This window comes from Psittacula echo (assembly GCF_963264785.1).
Source record: "Psittacula echo genome assembly, chromosome: 1".
In the NCBI taxonomy this organism is placed as follows: domain Eukaryota; kingdom Metazoa; phylum Chordata; class Aves; order Psittaciformes; family Psittacidae; genus Psittacula; species Psittacula echo.
The window spans coordinates 160,158,755-160,179,767 of record NC_137735.1 but is presented as its reverse complement, the minus strand read 5'-3'; the positions used below and the strand labels follow the sequence as shown (position 1 = coordinate 160,179,767).

The window sequence follows — 21,013 nt, the reverse complement described above, 5'->3', positions numbered from 1 at the left end:
TCAGTCATGTTGCCATGAACTTTTACCTACAGAAACCAGTGAGGAATCGGCTACTAAACACCACTGTGAGCAGGTCAGAATAAAACGTAACAGGGTAATGTCAACCTGGGATTGAAGAATTTTGTAAGAAAACAAGTGGTAATCAAAACATACAATGGTCTGACCTGTATTAAATGTCTTATCTCAACTCCATTAAAAGGTTAAAGACAGTTATAAATACACTGCTTTCTAAACTTGGCTTAATAGAGGCAACATGGGCAGAATCATGGGCCATGTCTGGTATTTGAAAGTGATAGCATTTGCTGCCCTGCTGAGACAATGGTTTGCTGGCTGCAAAGAACAAGATTTCTCTTAGATAATACACTGCACATGACAGAAGGTATTTGCAGAAAACAGTATCTGTGCCTCTGTCTAAACCTTACACATCCACAGACCGGAGACCCTGTTTGAGTATCCGCTGAACTCCGAAGAACAAAGGATATTCATCTCCATGGCCATGGAGCTTTCAAGTACACCTACCTTCAACAGCAGCATTAACAGGACATTAAGTAAGAAAAGCAATTACACCTACACAGCTATTTTGCAATTAGATTCCCTCAGAAAACCTATCTGTCATCATTAATGAACAAGCTCTCACCTCATATTCCTGGCAGAGTCCAGTGGTCTCAGTCCCAGGGCTTAAGACACAGCCTTCTGGAGCCCCTGGGTGCTCTAGGTGACTGGAGCAGGTGATTCTCAGAGAAGGGGTATGGACATGCCACTGCTCTACTAGTACTTAGATGGGACAATCTATCCAAAGAAAATGGCTAAAACCCCAAGGTTTCCAGGCACAAGTGTCCTACCTCGAAAAATGACATAAACCCAACACGCTGTTGGTAATATCTTATCCCACCCTAAAGCCCTGGGTTTCCCAAAATCCCAAACCCCAACAGTCCTTGCCTTTTCCAGTTCTTGTCCATTAGGGTAAAAGGCTTCTATTCCTACGGAGTCTCATTTTTTCAAAGCCATTTCTCTTGCTGTCCATGCAGTTCACAGAGCAGAAATCTGTCTTGGCTCATGAGTGTGGCTGGTTTCTGCCTAATTGCACGGGGGTATAAAGTCTGGAGCCTCATTGGCAGAAAACAACTGCTGCAGTTATATAGAAAAGCTGTTGCACTGAGACCATACCTTTCTGTGCCAGAAAATCTCCTCTAGCCCCGACTGTCCATGAAGTGTCACATCTGTGCTGAGATACAAATGCTGTGAACCAGAGCGCAAGTTACAACTATCAATGGCTTTCATGCACAAGGGCGGAATTCATAAAGTTATATGGGGATATTTCACACATGGTTACGAGCACGCCTAAAAGCTCCTGAACTTCTCACTTCCTAGTAAATAAAGAAAAAAGTAACAGCGATTCCTTAACTTCTGTTTCTGGTTAACACTGAAGATGATGAAGAACTGTTAATAAACCAACAGCAAAAAGGAGACAAATACCCGCTGAAAATCTGTTACCCTAAAACAGAGTCCTGCGTACTGATTTGAGACAAAGAAGCAGGATTTTTCAAACACACCTATTGTTTGGATATGTCTTCCACGATTATGGGCTATTTCAAGTCCATAAAAGAAGTAGCAAGGAGTGCATAAAAGGCCTTTAATCTTGGCTTTAGACAAAATTAGTAATGGAAAAATTCATCAAATGTCTACGTCATACAAATTAAACAGTCAAAACCACAACACACAGTCAAGATCTTGTTATGGGTAAAACATTCCTGTGTATGACTTCACAAGGTCAAACTTTTAACATCCACAATTATCTATAATTTCTGAACACAGTAAAACACTTCAGCACCTTGTTGCAAAGATTTTCCAAAGGAGCCGATTTCAGGATCACAGAACTATGGAATGGTTTGGGTTGGAAAGGACTTCTAAAGATCATCTAGTCCAATCTCCCTGACATGGACAGCGACACCTTCCACTAGACCAGGTTGCTCAACCTATCCAACCTGACCTTGAACACTTCCAGTGATGGGGCATCCACAACTTCTTGGCAAGCTGTTCCAGAGTCTCACTACTGTCACTGTAAAAAAATGTCTTCCTTATGTCCAATCTAAACCTCCCTTTTTCAGTTTAAAACCACTGCTCTTTGTCCTGTCAATGAAGGCCTTGGTAAAAAGTCTGCCTCTGTCTTTCTTAAAAGCCCCCTTTATATGCTAGAAAGCAAGGTCTCACAGAGCCTTCTCTTCTTCAGGCTGGACAAGCCCAGCCCTCTCAGCCTGTCTTCATAGGAGAGGGGTTCTGGCCCCAGGAAGAGAGACAGAAGTGACACCCCAACACACACATCATGTTTAATGGTCAGGCACTGGACAGAGATCTACTTCCATCTCCCAGGCAGAAGACTCAAGTAACGTGCACAGAGAAATGCCACACGGTACACAGAGGAGCGCAGTGATCTCTAGGAGGGCAAAGATGGTCCAGAGCATCAAATCACTAGTTTGAGTGAAACCTCTGGGGTGAGTGAATACCTATGCTTTCAGCGTTCCCCAAGTTGCCTAAGGAGCATCAGATGGAAGGGCTTGCCACCGTCTTCAACCACCTACACAGCTCCAGAGGAACCTCTGAAGCACGACGAACTAAATCTGACAGCATTTTTAGTAAATAATGTTTTCCATTAGCTACAAAAGCTATAAAATTAAAACTTTTGGTCAGTCAATGCCCTTCTGTTTCCATTTATGGTTAAGAATGCAAAAACTTGACCGTAATTTCTCCTCATCCTGTTCCAATTTGGGGACAGAATTCAGTCTAGTCAAAAATATTTTTAAACAATGTGGTTTATTTATAATCAGAAAAGTGATCTTAGTAATCATCAGAATTACCAGAAGTTACTAAATTTAAAACACAACCACTGCATTTTCTTCTCTCCCCACACAGAGCAGCAGATTGAGGAGGAAGTCTGAGTGCTGCTGCACACAGCTCAACAGAATCCCCTCCCTCCATGAACAGCTGGAGCCAGAGACAGAAAAAACCCAGAAAGTGAAAAAATCCCAAAGCAGCCAAACAAATGCAGTGTTAGGAATGGCAAAGAACATGAAACAAATAATCTCTTTTATGTATTCTTAGCTCACCTTATACTTAAAAGTACTACTACCTGGCCCTAAATGATGACTGTAGAGGGAACTGTAGCAGTGGCAATAAAAATGGTAAGATTAATAAGATCAGTATCGTTTAGGTCACGTAAGGGCCAAAGGAGAAGGGATACTGTAACTCTATGTAGAATAAAGAAGCAGAATTGCAAAAAAGCAGCCATTCAATAACATAAGGGACAAACTGAGAACTGTACAAGAGAACAAGCTTTCACTAGACACATAATTTACTTGCAGCAGTCATTATGAAAAGAAGATGCTGAGGTCAAGAACTAGCAAACCTCAAAGTTGGAATTGTAACAAAACCATCCGGAGGAGTAACAAAAGGAAAGCCAAGTGGCAAACTCACATGTGAAAGTAAATGAGAGATGAAGGAGGGGCAGATTACGACTGGCATCTGCTCATGAGGAGTTATTTTACATTGTCTGCTGAATCTGCATCTGGTGTTAGCAATTCTCAAGAAAAAAAATACACCCACAGAAAACACATCAGTCCCCACCTCCCTGAAAACAACAGCAAAAACGCGCTGATGACTCCACCACAGAGTGGTTTCTGTGTTCTGTGCAGCTTCTGGAGCACAGCCTGCCTGCACACACAAAATTCCCCTGTGCTGCTCAAATAGATCACGAACACGTTATAAACCCTGCTTTACAGACAACAGGAACCTGTTGGATGATTTCCAGACTAACCTGAAGAAGCTTTCAACATACACTGTATTATGTTTGAACAAGAGACTGTCTTGTCTTCCCAAGTTAGCACCGCAATCCGTCATGCTTACTCCAGCTATGTGGCACTCTGCAAAAGCAAAAGCTAGACTAAGGCTGTGGTCTGACAGGTATTTCTGGCTGCAGGTCAGGCGTTAAGTGATTTTTCAGTGCCAGCGGCTGTCGTCACTGCTCTTCCTACCTGGGGTAACCCCCAAAGGCCTGCTGGTGTAACGGCACAGCAGCCGATCTATGCATCAGCTCTGCCTGAGGGATGGAGGTCCCAACCAGAACCAAGCTCAGCCTCTGTATGGAAAAAGTTGCTTGAGCTGAGATCACTTCTTCTTGCCACATCTGTCCAGATACATACCTGCTTTTGCAGCCCAAGTCAGATGTAGAACAGAAATGAGGTGTTTCCCATAGGAGGCTTCAAGTGCGCTGGCTTTCACGCTGAATGAAATCTAACCATGATTCAGTTGGTTTTGACTCTCAGTACTCCCAGATTAGGACTATAAAACAGCCAGGGATTCATTTGCCTTTGGAGTATAAATGTCAAGATTCTGCCTCCACTAAGATTTTACAGCAGTACTGCAAATGCCTGCTAATTGTATCGTATGAGAGACTGAGAGAGAAAAATCATTTTGGTAATGAAGACACTGCTTCTTGGTAAACTCTGGATGCTAATCTCCGGATGCTAATCTCCATCTTGTTAAGCATCATTTCCCATTCTCCCATACAACACACTGAAGTCATGTGTCTGACCAATAGAAATGAACTTTCATGGCAACCAAACCCCATCCCTCCTGCTTATTTCAATCGAAGGACCCTTCCCAGGAAGGCAGGCAGCCTACTTCCAAGCACAAGTAGAGGAAATTAAAATAAATGCTAGCAAAGATGCAGTAAATTTGATGTTATCTGTGATGGCTCCTAAAGGGTTTCACAGAGGATGCAAGTATGGAGGGGAAAGCTGTTATGTTCTCTCTCTGCTCACAGAGCTGGATGTTAAAAACTTTTCATCTAAATTCAATTATAAAACTGTAGGGAAAAAAAAAAAACAAACCAGTGGCACATGGATTTTTAGATTTTTTCCATATCAGTGTCCTTCTAATTTGCGATGGGGCTGTGGTGACATGGGTGAAGCAAGAAACAGACTCAAATACAACTGGAGGAAGACTATGAGAAAGCTATCACTTATTTAAGATCTGGAGAGCAAATGAGAACTTGACACTCAAATGATCATAGAATCATAGAATCGTTGGGGTTGGAAAGGACCTTAAGATTATCTAGTTCCAACCCCCCTGCCATGGGCACTGGATAACACTTCAGAAATAAATCAATAAATCAGGCATTAATTGCTTTTTCCTTTATACATGAAGAATTGTTTTTAATGAAGCATACACAGTAAGCCCCACTCACATTTCGCATTCAACTCTATGTTTTCAGCTTCACATGGAACAATACAATTGGACAAATTTAGCTGTTAAAAGTTATTTCCATAGGAAACTACTTAACATGTAAACTTCTTTAATTCTTCTGACCTTGCCATTGTTGTTAGGCACTAGAAAACGTGCTAAGCTAAGGAAGGGCCAAGGCCTTGTCTACGAAGGCAGCTATTCTTTAAAAGTCAATGCCCTTCCAATTATTTTATACCATGTTAAGCTTAAGAGAAGACAAGGATGAAATATATATTACACAAGGAGATGCGGGAGATGCTTCACTGGAACAAAACACCTATCCTACGCCCTCGACATTCAACGTGTTGCTGATAGCCACACAAATCTGTTTTCTGATATTCTCTGAAATCTCTTTAAAAATCTTAGCTAAGCTACTGCCTTGGTAAGACATTAGCAAATGTTTTTGTTCCATTTATGAACACACATCATAAAAACACATCACAGCTGAGACTGCTCTTACTAAAACACTTTTCAAACAAAAATTGTAGTATTTAAATTGCTTCTACCTAGTATGCCTCACTATAAGTCTCCTTAGCTGAAGTTGTGGCTCACTTACAATAAGCCCCATACGCAAAGATCAATTTAATAACCACGAAGCAGGGGACATGGAATACAAAGCACTGAGACCTGCTCAGCACCTGGCAACCTACTCTAGATCATACCTGCAATGCTATTTTTCATCTTCTATCACTTACATTTATTTTTGGTTTCTTTGGATAGATCACACAAAGGGGGGAACAAGCTCTCCCTGCCCTTGTCTCCCTCCTGTGTCTTTAACAGGATGCCCTCTAGTGCGTGAACTGTACATGGACTTTCCCACTTCTGCCTACATAATTGCCTATTGAACGCAAAATCTGCTCAAGGCAGCCTGGGCAGGGCACGATGCAGGGCCCAGCTCAAGCACTAAGGAAAGGACTAGAAGAGAGCTAGCATAGACAAGAGGAAAAAACTACCTACAAACCAACAGCATGGAACAAAAGTCTCATCTTGCTGTTCCCACCTGAGCAGCAACCACTGGGAAATGGAGGTGACTGAAATGCAACTGCATTGGCTTCTACTTAGCTTTCTGCACGATAAACATCTGCTGAATTGAAACTATAATTTTATCCCCTTCATAAACAAACCCAGTGAATCCTTTCTACTAAACTGCAAGATGCCGAACAGTGATGTTAATGGTCTCTGTAAACAAATATGTGGTTTATTTTGTTCACTATGCATTAAGAACAGAATTTTTACGAACATCGGACCATTCCCACCTACTGCCATGCAGTGCTGGTAATCCCCCATTATTTTAAAAAGCTGAGGTCTTGAGTCAGCCAGCATTCATCTTGCTGAACTACAGCATCCACAGAAAGCATATTTGTTTGAACTAGCACAGATTTATTATTACTATCATTATTATGTTCTCACATCTCTCATTAACTTTCTTTCCAAACTGATAGCGTAACTTCCTGCAAAAGCATCAGCTACGATGGACAGTACAGAATTACACTAGCGTATGAGTAAAAGGATACTGTGCCGTTATAGACACACATTATGTATCGCATATCAGATATTTAATGCTTTTCTTCCAGTTAGCAAAGCACTCTCTGGTTTATTACTATGATTACTATGAAGAGTACATAAATAAGTACATGTTAATAAGTAAACTAATGGCTGACTAAAGCACCTAGGTGACGAAGCACGGGTGCTTCTGAAAACGTTATCCTGCAGATATAATCCCCAAAAAAACTAATGCCATAAACAGAGAAGATAGTTTTAAAACCCATTTATTTCCACCTCTAAGACCAAAGGCGGATAAAAATCTAAGGAGGGGGAAAGGAAGAAGACAAAGCCCTTAGTTAAAAAGCATACTCAGGCACAGCTGGTGAGGGTGCAGGTGTATGGTGCTGCTTCTGTAAAGGAATAAAAATACATGCAGAGAACTGCACAGCCCACCCCACACAAGACATATCGGCACCTACTCCATCAGTGCAATAGGAGAAAGCTCTGAAAGGCTAAGTCCAGGCCCTGCAGTGCCTGTGGCTTCGAGGCCCTGCAAGGGGATGTCAGCCCCTCGGGCACCACCAGCCCCTTTGCTCCCGAAACAAAGGCGTTTGTGAGAAAAGGCTCCATAAAATCTCGTTGCTTCCAGCATCCTTCTCCCTTACATGCTGCTCTGTCACATCAGATTAGAAAAGGAAAAGAAATGTGAAATTAAACAAGAGAGATTTTGGTTGGCAGGCCTTTCGTTATTCATGTACTGAATTATTATTGATATGTGTGCCTGTGCAGAAGGATCGCGTGTGCGTGTTGGAAAGAGGATGAGTGCATCTACTGAGGGCTGAGTACCCAAGGGAGCTCAATAGCCAGAGCTCTCTGTGGATGCTCTCTGAGCCTGGGTTTCGGATTCTTTGGGTGGGTTTTTTAAACCTAGAAAGTCTTCAGTGTTCACCCTGGGGCAAACCACAAGCTCCTCTGTCACTCTGAGGGTCCACTGCAAAGATGCAAAGGGGTAATAATCTGGAGCGGAAGACTGGAGACCCTGGGTGACCCCCAGGGCAGCCGCTGACCTCCCAATGAAACAAGCTGGGTCACCATTTACAGCTACAGGGCCACCTTACAGTAACTGGCAGCTGGTCTCATGCGCACCAACAAACAGAACAGCCCCAGCAGCCCTGCAGTGAACTGGAGTGTGTAGCACCGTACAAACCCACACGTTACGGCCATCCAATCAGAGGAGCTCCAGTGTATCTAGGGAAGAATGGATCTGTAACGAAGACATTACAAGGCATTTATTTCAAGCCTGTGTTACAAGCTCACCTAAGGAAAGAAGCAAATGATGCTGACTGGTCCCACACATCACTGACTCTGCACCCCAACTGACAGAGCATCTGTAGAGCGTTTGTAGACCTAGACCCTCGAACACAAGAGGGACGGCACTGTACAATTATTCAGAAACCTAAATATAATGAATTTCCTAATGAGGACATTGCTCCATAAGCAGTCACTGCCATCTTGAATGTGGCCTGCAGAACAAGTGGGAATTTTAGAGCTACCTGAGTTTTAGAAGACAACAGAATAGTACTTGAAGCTCCTGAATTTTTCAGCTGAGTGCTTTACTAATTACTGGGTTTGGCTTATATCATGTAAAATTCATGATATTGTCATAAAGCTTACAGTACCTTGTAAAACTGAAACTTCATCTTGCAACTTCAAGAGCTTAACGAAATGTGTGGGAAGACAATTGATTAAAACTCTTTAAACATAAAAGCACTTGAGAAACTTTGCAGTTTAGGTTTCAACAAGTCAGCTTTTTAACATGTAATACTCACTAAGTATGTGTATTTAATGCTGTCTAACAAGCTATCTGTTCTCTGTTTCTTGATAGCTGTGATGTTCCAAACACAAGAAGTCAGCGAACGTGCAGGCCTATTTCAGATTCCTGAGGAGTGTCTGGGAGTCAATCACCCTCTTCTACCAGGGCCTAATGTCAAAAACCTCTTGGGTCAACACAAATGTTTCATTAGAGTCAGTAGGAGCTTTGCTGACTGCTTCCAAGAGGCCAGAACTGCAACACAGCCTTTCTCAAAATAATCATGGAAAGTTAAGTTCCATTTCTACCTCACAGACACCAACCCATCAGCTAAAGCTTTCAAACACAGCAACATCAGCCCTGCACAAGTAACACTCACAAGACCTGGGATGTTCAAAGATTCTCCCCTGCTTTGGTGAGGACAAAAAGCACAGAAATAAGATGGTATCTGCTAGAAGTGAGACTGAGTAATACCTTAAGAGTTGTACAAAACCACTTAATATACATCCAAATAAACACAGTACACCAGTAAGATTATCAAAATAAATAGAGACAACAAGGTAAGAAATAGTAGACAGTAATCCCAAAACAAAGAATACTTTCAAATGGCAACAGAACTGCTGAATGTGGAGGAAAAAAATAATGGAAGTGCAAGAAAGGAGATACTGTCACAGGAGAAACAGAGACATGATTCAAAGAGCTTAACACGTTCAACACATGGCTGAGTGCAAGATGAAGGGAATATACATAAATCATCTTATTGAAAGAAGTGTCATTTGAAATATGAAGCCCAGCATCAAGACAGCTTTGATAAACTGATGAAACTCCCCAAACTGTGCCAGAGTACCTCGTATTTCTATATTTAATATGCACACCCAACTACTGACAAAGAAGTACTATGTGAAAGTTCAGAATTTTAAAGATAACAATAAATTAAGCACCAGAGGTAATGAAAAATTGGAGAAATCACAAAATAAATCATGCCAGACCAACCAGACATGTCACTTTATTAAAAATACCCGGCCTTCTAGCCAAGAAAAATGAGTAGCTGCAAACTGTCTGGGTTTCAGTAAAGTATTTGACAGTGCCATAGGAAGTTGTTAAAACAGGAGACGTGGGGAAGAGATTGAGGAACTGGCAGAGACGGAGAAACCTGCAGCTTGCCTGGGAGCACTGGGCTACGAGGAGAGCTCATGGAGCTGTCAACTGAGTATTTTGACTGACTGCGTATTTTCATTACCAAAACCAGAAGGCTGCAAAAGAAGGTTGGTATAAGCTGCCAGAGAAGACAGATCAAAGTTAATCGTGCAAAGGGCAAGGGACCAGTGCGGGTTTGTGCTTGCAGCTGGTCAGCATGCATGACCACATACTGCTACAACTCACCAAGGAGACACCGAGACCAGAAAATGCCATTTTAACCGCATGACTACACAGCAAAACATTTCCATTGGAAGGATAAATGAGTAATTAGACTATATAAGGCAGTTAATGAAGCCTTCCCTTGGTGTACAATGTACAACACTGGTTACCCAATTATGAAATGGATAGAAATTATGAAACGCATCATGTTAGTGTAAGCAAGGCCATCCAGCTGTTTTAGGAGAGCATGCTAGCAGAGCCTAACTGACTCAGCCTCCTAAGGGGAGGACAAGCAGGGATAACCCCATGTGAGTGCATTGGGAACCAGTCATGGGAACTCCTGGCAGTAGTGCAGTTTCTGAAGGGAAAGGAGACAGCTGTCATGAGCACAAATGCCTGCAAGCCAGCCACAAATACATCTGGGATGGATAAGACCAAGGTTTCTAACTGTCAGAGCTATCAAGTTCGGGGAAAATCTGTCAGTGCAGTGGTTAATGTGAAGGTAACATTAAATACGACTGAGGGCTGGGGTCAGGGGCCCAGACAGCTCCATCCACTGCTCTGGTCCCACACTACACAGCTCCTACCTACTCCTCACAGGAGGCAGGGAGCAAGAATGAAAACCCCGGCTCCTGAAGAGCCCCAGCTGTAATACAGGCCAAACCCTCACCCACCAGGTGAATCTAGGGAAATCCTGCAGTATGAGCACCTTCATAAGCCCTGGAGGTAATGACAGCTCCTCATGGCTTGTGTTCCCCTCAAGATGACGTGGCTTCTGGGGCTGCTGCTAACACAGCTCTGATCAGCACTTTTAAGGCTGGACTTACGGACTCTTGACAATGATTTCTGAGAATATGCAGGACAGTATTTACTGCTAAGGAGATTCTCTTGTTCATATCACTTCTCCTTTGTTCTGACCGAAGAGCTGGACAGATGGAGATGGGGACCAGAAGGTACTTCCATACCACCCGATGCAGGAGCCTCCTCTGAGCACGCAGATAAATCCATCAAGGCAAGCGCTACTGAGGAGACACTTCTGGCTCCTAAAAGCGGTAGTTCTGAATCAGTGCAGCCCTGCACGAGCCTTCCTCAGGTCCCCGTCTCTGCAGGGAACGCTCCCCAGCTCGGCTGCAGCATCCTGCTGCTGTGCGGCTGGCTGCTGCTCAAGCAGTGGCCTGAGCTGCACTCAGGGTCTCTCTGTCCCCTTGTCCCCTGCACAGGGTGTGACAGGCCAGCTGCACTGCCTTCTCCTAACGGGATCTGGTTTAACCTTCTCTCCAAAAACTGAGGAAATGGCTAGTCCGGGACTCTAAGCCGAGACCTGTGTAAAACATACCAGCTGGGCACGCTGCTATCAAGTTCACCTTGGAATAAAAAATAGCAAGAGAAATTTCACATGGAAGACTAAGTGCGCTAGCGGATCGTATAACCTTGCTCCCGACCAAGCCACGCTGTCAACAATTTTCAGTCCTAGACAAACAACATACAGGCAGTGCCATCAGAACATTTAGATATATGAAGATCAACATCTACGACACTCTCAGGTTACAAGCACATCTTCTAAAGAAGTGAATGGCAGCTTTACAAAATATGATGATGATAACATTTATGGTGCTTTAAATCTGATCTCTGAGTGTCTCAGCACCGAGCACAAGACCTAACGTATCAGCCTAACAGACTTGACATTTAGCAAGCCAAGTTTATTTCTAGAAAGTGAGCTGGAAATTAAATCTCATGGTTGCAACTGGCACACTGTGCAAAAGAGGAATCTTAATGATGACTGCATTTAATTTCTGCCCTACAGCTTTCATCCTTCTAATTGGTATATTTAAGTGCACTTAATCACTTAAGGATTGAACCTGCCGCAGTGGTAAATCTCCAGTTTAGACTCCACAATAATAAATCTTTGTCTTCTCTCAGCAGCTGGCGAGATGATTTGGACTTTGAATTTAGGCCCTTTCCTCAGGCTTAACAGTAACAACTTGTTTGTTCTGTCTGCTGAAAGCATGACATTAACTCTTGTTTTTAAATGCATTATCGCTGCTTAAGCTTAGTGCTCTCGGTGTTAAAACCGGCTGCCCTTCTAAGAAGCACTCCTAAGTGCCCGACTAAGAAACACACCAAAAAAAAATCCAATTAGCCTGTGCTGGGAGTGTACAAAGCAACTTTAACTCATTAGTATTTACACAGCATCACTGGTCCACATGACACTTCACAGACACGAGGACAAGCTGGAGTTTATAACACAGTCTTTCAATAGATGCCTCGAGCGCCACAAAGAGCTAATTTAAAAACAGGTGGAAGGAGCCTTTGGACACTCCTCCTTTTAACAGTTAACGGAGCAGTAACAGCCCTGAAAGCACCTCACAGCCTGGCCACAGCACCAAGCTAGGTTTTATCTTGAATTCTGTGACAAAAGCCCTAAATTCCTGAAGTAGCTCTGGTAAAAAAGGTAAAACTTAGATGCATCCATCAAATCACAAGCGGGAAACCTGCCTCTGAAGAGGCTGTGGACTCCATCCCTTGGTTTTGCTACAGGCTTCCTGCAGTACCTTGGTAAACTATTTAGGCCCCAGTCATTAAGAATTCATGCATATTAATTATCTTTGCAGTAAACCCCTGGGCCTATACTTGCAGAGCAAACCACGCCATTAAAGACTTGCAGGATCAGGGTCTCGTTTCCCCATGCCCTCGTTCTCCCTGTGCAGTTCAGCACAGCTCTCAGCTGTAGTCACCATACCAACAGCTGTCTGGAGTGGGGCCTTCTGCGTTTAGGTATAAAATATGTTCTTAACAACTAGCCTTGTTATAAAAAAGCTGAATCCTGCCTTGTTGCGACTGCTGTACCGAAGACCGCACCTCCATCCTTTTCTGACGGTGACGTTAATTTCTGTAGCTTTTAGTCCAGAAGAAACTGCTCGGTCATCCAATACGAGTCACCACTTGAGTGGTTTTGTTTGCTTTACCACTTGCCAACAAGACAAATAACCCTCCCTTCAGCACAGCGCTTGCCAGCTGACCGAGCTGTGCACAGAAACCTTGGACTCAGTGGGGATGGCGGTCTGGCACATGCACTGGAGCCCTGGCACATTCGGGGACTACTGGAGCCGCCGTGCTTGTACAACCTACCTGCACGCCGTCAGTGATTGCTTCCAGCGGGGTGTGGGGGTTTTAAACTCAGCATGATAGGGTTTTTACTAGCCAGCAATCCTGTTCATTAGATTTCAGTCCTGGTCCTCCCACTACTGAGCTTGGCAATCCCCATCACACTGACAGTCTTAATACCATGATAGGAAGATCTGCAAAGCCATAGCATCACTTGCCGTAGCAGCTGGGTCCAAACGCACACATCTTCAAAAAACTTCCTTTAAAAACATACTTGGCATGTGCATTACTCTGGATTCAGCTTGCAGCCACCCATTTGTGTAAGATTTGTCTCCCCTATAGTAAAACTTACTTAAGTACCTGCTATTTTTCTCCCACCTTATAGTTTACAGCGCAAGCAACCACCTCTCAGTTCTCTGTTCTATTCAAGTGAGGGCACTGCACGCAGCATGTCTCACAGCCAGGCTTCTTCTTCGGACCACAGGTAATTTGTCTCCAGTTCTGCCAAGTGCAACACATGCATTTTAAGCCCAAATATTGAGGAAGCTCACTATGTTTGCCAACCAGATTAAAGCACTTGCTCCTCCTTAGCTACAATCGAGCTCTTCTGTAGCTTCTGTGTGATTAGATAAACAGTTTGAGCTTCCTTACACTAGCAATGTGCTCTGTGTAGTTCCTCTCAAGAGATGCTGCAGTTTTCAGAACCCACTTTAAACCACATTCCCTCCCAAATCCCTGTTTTATCCACCAGCATCATCCTCCTAATTCCTGCTAAGTGTTGCTCTCCAGGCAGGCATCATACCCTTCGGTCTTTCAGTTAACGCGGAGCTTTGGCACTGAGTTATGTATTTCTCTAAGTCCTTTAGGCACCGACACCACTGAGCACTTCTTGTGTCTTTCACAAACGCAAACTCATGATCTGGATTTTTGCATTTGCTTTGCTTACAAAATAACCACATACACAAAAAAATCTATTTGAAATTTTCCCTTTATTTTAGAATCGCAGTATTTTCAGGGCTGCTCAGACAATTAGGACCTACAGCCGCTGTGAACAATGGGGCTTATGTTCTTTCAGGCTAAATATATCCAGGCACCCAGCGGATGCTTTGGGAAAATCCCACTACATATATATGCAGTTTTAGGAGGACTCCTGAAGATTTCCATCAGCACACAGAGGACACTAGGCTTCAGTGAGAAGCTGGCAGTACAACTCCGTGCTTGCACATCAGCCAGTGTCACAGTAAGCTCACTCCAGCTTTTATCAAATGTTGTTTTGAAGGCTCTGGCTTACTCATTTCCCCTGAAATCCTGGCTGCAAATCTTCCAGAGCTGTGGCAGTATGAAAGTCCATTTCTTAAAGCAGTGTTTTCTGAAAACCTTGCGTTTGCCACAGATTTCTCTGAGTTTCCTGAACTTGATGCTGACTGAAAAATTAAACTCAATCAAAACCATCAAACTCCTGAAGAAATACCCAAATTGACAGAAAACCAGTCTCACTGTATGCTGCATCCGTCAGGAATTGATCTAACAAGTTTTGTTAGGGCTTTTTCCCCCACAAGAATCCAAAGTTTCATCTATACAGACTTCTGTCAAAAATAACCCACTGCTTTCATGCACATCATATCGTTTTCCACAAAAATTAAAGGGAGAGTTTCCAAGTGTACCACGCTGAAGATACACACGCTCAAAATGGTTAAAATCTGTTTTAGAGTAACCTCTTGAGTATTACCCTATATCCAGGCAACAACCAACGTTTTACAAAACCCCAAAAGGCAGACCAAAGAAACCTCTGACATCCAAACCCTGCCTGGAGGCCCAGGAGCCACTTGGACTGCTCACAGCGCTGCAACTGATACAACTGAAGACAGAGGTTAACAGTAAACAAAACATTTGTTTACTTTAATCCCATTAGGATTGCAGAAAATAAGCGCAGTATTTAGGAAAGACTTCATTTATACTCTTGAGAAATGCAAAACTTACAAGAAGTGATCTGGGCGCAGTGGGCAAACTATCGATACAGCTGGTTTTGTGAAATCCAGGCGCAGAATTAATGCTGACCTCGTCACAAGTGGCCATGTATTTAAAATTGTGCTTTCAACACCCAAGTTCATACAAAAGAAAAAACAGCCTACACTGTACTTGCATCTTTTTATCTTCTCCATCTTTTAGTGGCATCAGGGTTTTGCTCCAAGTTTTCCACGGACAGGTCACCACACTCCTGCAGCTCACACAGCAAAACCCATCTCAACAATGGCACATGACTTTGAAAGAAGGACAAGCAACTACCAGCAAGCCCACAAACATAAAAGTAACCGTCCTTCAGCTCTTCTCAACGGAAAGCAGCTGCTCACTCATTTTTAATCCATTTGAAACTCCCCAGCCTTGGTCAGGTTAATGTTTTCCAAGACTCATGATTAACTTCCTGGGCTTAAACTCATGAAGGGGAACGCTACCTCCTGACCATGCTGTCAAGATACTATCAGAGCAAACACACCCTAATATGCAAAGCAGCCCGAGCACCAGTGCCCACAGCCATGCTCCCCAGCCCAGGGGGGACAAACCCCCAGGCATCCAGTCCCCCAAGAAACCTGCTGCCCCAAGGGTGGTTCATCCATCACCGTAGCCTGGCCCACACGCAGCTCCAGGCAGACAAATGTCACCAGCAGGAAAGAAGGGTTAAATTTTAATACCAGTGAATGTTTTCTGCTGCTGCCTGAATTTGAGACCGTGGGAATGAAAGTTACTTATTTCTCACACCACAGCCTCCTGGAGCACATTGTACCAGTGCCCAGTATAGATCTGCAAGGTCAGGAAGCCAGAAAGGGAACACCAGAAAGATGAGCTTCATTGAGATGAACCACCACCCTCAGACAGCATAGCCTAAACCTGACAGGCATGCTTCACCTCCTCCACCTCCTGCAGTGTTTCTGCTTAGAGAATCACACCCAGCTTTCTTGCATGGTTAAATATTGGACAGTTTTCATAACATGAGGGAGGGTTCAGTGAGACAGGAGTGGTCCAAGGGCTTTACTCACTGAAGCCTGTGAAATGTACACATCAGTGAATGCATTTGAGGTGGAGCAGATCACCATAGCCTCTGGCTGCCTAAAAACCTCTCTGTTGTGGGTCTTCACAGAGATGGAAAGAAAAATGTTATCCTTATTTTACAAGGAACAGAGGAGACACTCGGAACACATTCTATCTGCTCTGTCCTCCTGCCCATGCACGCACAAGCCGAGGAACCTGGCGCTGGCCAGTGCCACAAGTGCTGCTGCACATGAGCCTCTTCCTCCCCCTCTCCAGTGGCTGGCACCATGTGCAGTGTTTCAGGCTCTGGGCTCCAAGAGAAGGCTATTACCTGGTCACAAACCCCACCTTAATAAAAAACCCTGGGCAATTATTTCAGTAGGAATGCCATAATGATGATTTAGAAACTCATACGGAAGAAAGGCACCGTGCTCCTCAGAACACAACTTTGTCACAGCTACCAGCTCCCCACCAAGGTGATGTGGTCTTATTCCTCCAGCCACGGTTCTCCTGGGGTTGCTGACCTCGGCGGCCCAGCAGGACAACATTACTTGCTTTCTTTGCTCCTGTAGGTTTCTAACCTCCCTTCTCCAGACATTCAACTGGTGGCAGTACAGGGCCTTGCTCTGATGCAGCTCAAGTGGGATGTCCCACACAAAGCTAACACTACTCTACAGACACCGACAGAGCTAGATTCAACCCAGAGCTTGTACCACCAGATTTATGAGTCACACTTTTAGTAAACCAGTTTTTCTGATTTCTCTACCTTCAGCAACACAAAGGCTTCCTCCTGTCTGCCTCGCCACAAGCCAGCGGTACTTATTGCTCTGGTTATTCAGCCCATCTTTCTGTTGCACTTTGAAAGGATACATAAATGATCAGAATCGGTTTAACTTCTGGGACCCTTTCCCTCTTCAGACATGACCAGAAAGCCAAACTTATGTCAGGAAAACAAGCAGGGTTGCCCATTTTTAGAAGCGTTGTGCCCTAGTTCAGATTAACGTGGCATTCACAAATACTGCGAGTGCCAATGCAGGAGGAAAATACAGCATGTTATACAAAATAATCGCGTTTGTTCTAATCGTTTTGGAGTAAGATGATAACACCCACTTCCTCAGCTACTTGTTCTGTATTTGGTATTTTAGCCTGGCATATTAAGTCTCCTCTCTCACTTCCTGGCTAATGGTACAGTTACAATAGTTCAAGCATTCCTATTCATAAAGGATTTTATGATTTGCTTTGCACATCAGGCTTCAACAAAATGCAAAACCCATGAAACAGCACGGATTTTTCACATAATTATAATTAATATTTTTATGCAACAGACTAGACTTCCCTTTGATTACACCACAGTAATGTATTCCACTGAGGGTATTGAAATTAAGCTTGCCCTAAACTGCAAGGACTTCTAAGCCTGTAAGCCCAGTGAAACACACAGGGTGAGTGCTTGCAATACCATGGATGCCAACGCTCTGGGTGTGCACACCTGTACGACATCAAAGAAGGTGGAAAAAAGGCCCCATGCTTCATCTTAATAGAAGTGGTCTATTTGGTGAAACCATCCACAGTTACCCTGCCCGCACAGCCCACTGCCCAAGTCCTTGCTGTAAACCCAATTAAAGCTGTATGCACACCAGTGGCTCCTGTTCCGCCATCTGATTTGAAGACCTCCAGCCATGGGAACTCAATGGTTCTTTAGCAGCTGATCATTAAAAATTAATGCTTGATTATGACTAAATGGAGCTTTCACTCTGCCTCCAGTCATCAATTCTTATTATGCTTTTCCTGATTAAAAGGCCATTTCTTTTTCCCCCATTACAATACCTCTTTACTGTAATCCAGTAACCACCCAAGCAAAATCTCTTATTCTGATGCTTCTCTCAAGCACTTCTTGTCCAGCTTTTCAACTTCCTTTTAAAAAGACTGACATCAGGCAGGGAAAACCAAAATCACACAGCAGCACGAAGTACGAGCCCCACTGGTAGGTACCATCCCTTACGTGCCATGCTTGTCCTTACTGCCACAACAGCCCACTGAGGACTCAGCTTAAGACGTCTGATCTAAGTATCTAACCCCTTTTTAAATCACTATCCTGTGAGGTGCAAATCAAACCTGTGGCACTGTGTTTCTCCCACCGGCTGCCTAACCCTGCGTCTGGTGGTACTGAAAACCAGTTTGTTTGACCGCAGCTCACCAACAGATCCAGCTTGTTCTGGGAAAATGCCCGGTCATTGTTTTTAACCACCATACTATTTCCTTATGCCATGCAGAAGTTTTATTAGCAACGTTTATACTTCTATTTTCACATCACTGAGATATATTTGATTAGTGTCACATCAGGGGCCATTACTTTATGAGCAACCTCAAACCAATGACAGTACCCTATTGAGATCAACTGGGGGGGAAGGGGGGGAACACAATAAGTCAGATTGGTTTTAATCCATTCACAAAAGCTTTGGAAAACAAAACAAAAGAAAAAACCCTCAGCCCTCAGCCAGTGCTGATTTTTTAAGTAAACCCCATTTAGGAACAGATGATGCATAAAGGCCATATTATGCCTATTGTTTTCCCTTGGTAACTAATTTTCACCAAGTACTTTGGGACTTACTGTTAATTTCTTCAGTCTTTTTAACCCCATCGATACTTAAAGCACACAGTTGTGAAAAATCACTCCTATTTACAGATTTTATACTGTCATTTTGCTTGCATGTTCAATGAAAACGAAGATGACTCAGCTGAATGCAGACTCAAGTAACATTTCAAACGAGAAACTGCATCAAGAATTAGCTGGTTCGAACTAGTAGTGATAGGACAAGGGGGTATGGCTTTAAGCTGAAAGAGACGAGTCTCAGATTAGATATTAGGCAGAAGCTCTTCCCTGTGAGGGTGCTGAGGCGCTGGCACAGGGTGCCCAGAGAAGCTGTGGCTGCCCCATCCCTGGCAGTGTTCAAGGCCAGGTTGGACACAGGGGCTTGGAGCAAGCTGCTCTAGTGGAAGGTGTCCCTGTCTGTGGCAGGGGTTGGAACTGGATGAGCTTTAAGGTCCCTTCCAACCCAAACCATGCTGTGGTTCTATGATTCAAACTCTGGAAAAACATCACATGGGCTCGACTGCATCTCAGATGGATGCTGTGATTGTTTTCCAATGGTGAAAATGATAATATAAAGCATTGTGACATTTTTGCTTGACAGCCATGGCCTGCAATGTTTACCTGGGCCATATGCATTACATCAGTTATTAAGACCAAGCAAGAAGAATTACATCTTGTTCTAATCAGTGTGCAGCAATGCCAAAACAAACTTGTTCAAAAACATACTGACTGAATTTGATCAAAATTGTATTTAAAAGTAATTTTAATTGTGTTTACACTTAAAGTGAAAATTGCAGTATGCTGCATAATTTTCTTCTTTTTATTTATTTTTTATTTTTATTTTATGCTGGATTTGCCAGCAGAGGCTTGTCAAATGAGAACAGGCCAGAAAGATGGACAAGAACATTCAGGTAATGTTTGGCTTCCCAGCAGCAGGGATGCTGCATGGGTTACATCTCATCTGCACCCACAACAAATAGCCTTCTCCAGCGTGCACATGGGGGAAATTAAATGATGAGAGTACATAGGAAGGAAAAATAAGCAGTTTCAAGACAAAGACAGAAATGGCCAATTCAGGCTGGCTTAACACTACCTAAGCCAGTTCTGATTCAGTATAATCATAGAATCATAGAATAGTTAGGGTTGGAAAGGACCTTAAGATCATCTAGTTCCAACCCCCTGCCATGGGCAGGGACACCCCACACTAAACCATGTCACCCAAGGCTCTGTCCAACCTGGCCTTGAACACTGCCAGGGATGGAGCATTCACAACCTCCCTGGGCAACCCATTCCAGTGCCTTACCACCCTCACAGTAAAGAATTTCTTCCTTAGATCCAATCTAAACTTCCCCTGTTTAAGTTTGAACCCGTTACCCCTTGTCCTGTCACTACAGTCCCTGATGAAGAGTCCATCCCCAGCATCCTTGTAGGCCCCCTTCAGATACTGGAAGGCTGCTATGAGGTCTCCACGCAGCCTTCTCTTCTCCAGGCTGAACAGCCCCAACTTTCTCAGCCTGTCTTCATACGGGAGGTGCTCCAGTCCCCTGATCATCCTCGTGGCCCTCCTCTGGACTTGTTCCAACAGTTCCATGTCCTTTTTATGTTGAGGACACCAGAACTGCACACAACGCTCCAAGTGAGGTCTCACGAGAGCAGAGTAGAGGGGCATACTACCTCATTAAGGTAGTCATTAAAGTCCTAACAGTTAGGACACATTAAAGTCCTAACAGTCAAAGCAAAGTCCACAGCAACAGTGATAATCTTCCAGTAAACTTGTGTGCTAACCTTTCTCATCATTCAGAAGAATAAGCTGATATCTATTTTTTATCAGAAACATAATAAAAGTTTCAATCCTGTTGAAAGAATGCTTGAGTATAATATAAATAGTATGGGAAAACGTTTTAATTTCACTCCATGCACTCCCTGAATACAAGCATATTCCACATAATAACCAAGATCCTTTTATATCCTTCAAAGAAACCATGAATTTTCCACAAATGTAATTTCCCTTTGGAATCCCTCAAGCACACATATGCCACCTGCTCCTAAGAAAACTCCCAGAAAGAATGCGCTGCCCTGCAACTGAAGATGGGTCTGTATTTACATACTTACTCAGCCTACATCAAAGATAAGCCTGTTATGGAAATGAATTGGGACCGGGAGCATACGTGATGCAAATTACTTTTGGTTGTTCCTGACTTAGGCTTGTGAACTGAACAAGCTGAGCACTTTTTACACAACATCCTCAAGTTCTCTCGTTATCCTCAAAGTACACAAAAAGCACAACACTGGGGGTGGGAAGGGCAGTTCTGCTATTTAGCATTCATGCAATGAATATAAAATGCAATAAATAAAAC

The 21,013-nt window shown here is 43.5% G+C and overlaps 1 protein-coding gene across 1 annotated transcript in view; it reads right to left on the bottom strand.

Annotated features, from left to right (window-relative positions):
* The window catches only part of ST7 (suppression of tumorigenicity 7), a gene marked incomplete at its 3' end in the record, with an annotated part of 152,601 nt that overhangs the window by 129,621 nt on the left and 1,967 nt on the right, over positions 1 to 21,013 (bottom strand). The window lies entirely within an intron of this gene.